We start from the raw sequence: 2,662 nt of genomic DNA on the forward strand, positions 1-2,662 counted from the left end.
CTTATTCAAAAGCGATCATGGAACAACTGAAATGCAGAGTAATAAGGATGAGAACCATCTGACTGGCCAATAGGTTTAGTTCTCTCACTATATGAAACAAACTTTTCATTTTTAGGAGAGGAAACTTCTACTGAAGTTATAGTTTATGTCTCCTAAAAATACAGAATACAGAATACAAAAATACTACAATACAGAAAGATTTTGTCACATAGACTAGTTTCCATTTAGTCAATCAACTGTTTCTAGTTGTCTCAATTGGGATAGATACATTTACATAACTGGCTGTGCTTGAGCCTTGTTTGCCAGCAGCTTTAGATTGGCAATGCACTTGGCAATTGTCTCCTTTTCCTGCTGTGCAGAGATGCTCTGCACCACGTGCTTCTCCACCCAATTTATCATGTGTTCTCGTTTCTTTCGAAGCATCATGCTCTGCACAGTTATATGATAGTCCAGGTGATTCTTTACTTCCTTATATAGTCTATGCAGTTGTTCCCAGTAACCTCCAAAGCCATAGCAATGTTGTTTTTCTGCACATCAAAAAGGTAATGGTGCTTCTGAACGAGTGCCTGCTGTGACTTCTCCAAATCAGTTGCATCCTGGATTTGTCTGATAGAAGCCTGCTTCACCTCTTCTAGTTGGGCAATTTTTTGCTCATTGAATTTTTCAGCAAAATCTCCAATAGAGGCACCATATTTTAAAATTATTTGGACAAGTAACCATACTATTGATGTGGTAGACAAGGTCTCTGGGGTAATCATATATATTTCTTTGGATAAACCATACAAGATAAGCCCAGTTCTGAGCACATAGGGTCCTGTTACACCGGTTCTAGGATAAAGAAACTGGAAGAATTCCTCAGGGATCAACCCCAAATGAACTTTCCCTCCATATTCAGGAAGAGGTGGCAGAAGGGCAAGGCATGGCTGCCCTGTGTGAAAGGTCTTTGTTGCCTGCGATATCCCTGGACGTATGAAGGCTGTATTCTTCAGAGAGGAGGCCACCACGGTGGTGGCAGAATGTGCCACCTGGGACAGCATGGTCAGCGAAGGCCCAGGCAGTGGTCTTAGCATCCCTGTGACTCCAACCAGAGCCAATTTGCCTTTTGAATTCTTTAATATTTGGGTTATATAGATGTGTGTTGTTTGGTTTCTAGAGATTTCTATGTTATTCATTTTAAAAATTTTATTCCTCTGTAGTCACAGAATAGACTTTGTATGACCTAAATTCTTTTAAATTTATTTAAACTGGTTTTATGTCCCAGAATGTGGTCTATGTTTCACACACACATGAATATTTCACATGCACATGAGAAGAATGTGTTTTCTACTGTTGTTGGGTGGATTCTTCTATAAATGTCGATTAGGTCAACTTAGTTGATCGTATTGTTCAAGTATTCCATGTTTTAGATAATTTTCTGTCTACTTGTTCTATCAAATATTGAGAGAGGTGAATTTTAATCTCCAACTATAGTTGTGGATTTGTGCATTTCTTTTCACAGTTGTGTTAGGTTTGGTTTCCTATGTTTTATTTATTTATATTTATTTTATTTTTTATTTTTTAATAGGTTTTGAGGGGACAGGTGGTGTTTGGTTACATGAATAAATTCTTTAGTGATGATGTCTGAAATCTTGGTGCACCCATCACCCAAGCAGTGTACACGGTACCCAATGTATAGTCTTTTATTCCTTGCCACCCCTCATTTTTTCCCCCGAGTCCCTAAAGTCCAATGTATCATTCTTATGCCTTTGGGTCCTCATAGCTTAGCACCCACATGTGAGTGAGAACATACGATGTTTGGTTTCCCATTCCCGAGTTACTTCACTTAGAATAACAGTCTCCAATTCCATCCAAGTTGCTGTGAATGCCATTATTTCGTTCCTTTTTATGGCTGAGTAGTATTCCATGGTATATCTCTATCTCTATCTCTCTATATATCACATTTTCTTTAAATACTCATTGATGGGCATTTGGGCTGGTTCCACATTTTTTGCAATTGCAAATTGTGCTGCTATAAACATGCATGAGCAAGTATCTTTTTTGTATAATGACTTCTTTTCCTCTGGGTAGATATATAGTAGTGGGATTACTGGATCAAATGGTAGATCTACTTTTAGTTCTTTAAGGAATCTCCACACTGTTTTCCACAGTGGTTGTACTAGTTTATGTTCCCACCAACAGTGTAAAACTGTTTCCTTTTCACCACATCCATGCCAACATCTATTATTTTTTGATTTTTTGATTATGGTCATTCTTAAGGGAGTGAGGTGGTATTGCATTGTGGTTTTGATTTGCATTTCCCTGATAATCAGTGATGTTGAGCATTTTTCCATATATTAATACTTGTTGACCATTTGTATATCTTCTTTTGAGAATTGTCTGTTTATGTCCTTAGCCCACTTTTTGATGGGATTGTCTGCTTTTTTTTTCTTGCTGATTTCTTTGAGTTCTTTGTAGATTCTGGATATTAGTCTTTCGTCAGATGTATAGATTGTGAAGATTTTCTCCCACTCTGTGGGTTGTCTGTTAACTCTGCTGATTATTTCTTTTGCTGTGCGGAAGCTTTTTAGTTTAATTAAGTCCCACCTATTTATCTTTGTTTTTGTTGCATTTCCTTTTGGGTTGTTGGTCATGAAATCTTTACCTAAGCCAACGTCTAGGAGGG

General features: G+C 37.6%; 1 pseudogene; it reads right to left on the minus strand.

Annotated features, from left to right (window-relative positions):
- Positions 1-256: 256 nt before the first annotated feature.
- Positions 257-1,037, minus strand: LOC129039285 (ATP synthase F(0) complex subunit B1, mitochondrial-like; annotated as a pseudogene).
- Positions 1,038-2,662: the final 1,625 nt, after the last annotated feature.

The sequence above is a fragment of the Pongo pygmaeus genome, chromosome 5, assembly GCF_028885625.2.
Source record: "Pongo pygmaeus isolate AG05252 chromosome 5, NHGRI_mPonPyg2-v2.0_pri, whole genome shotgun sequence".
Taxonomy (NCBI): Eukaryota; Metazoa; Chordata; class Mammalia; order Primates; family Hominidae; genus Pongo; species Pongo pygmaeus.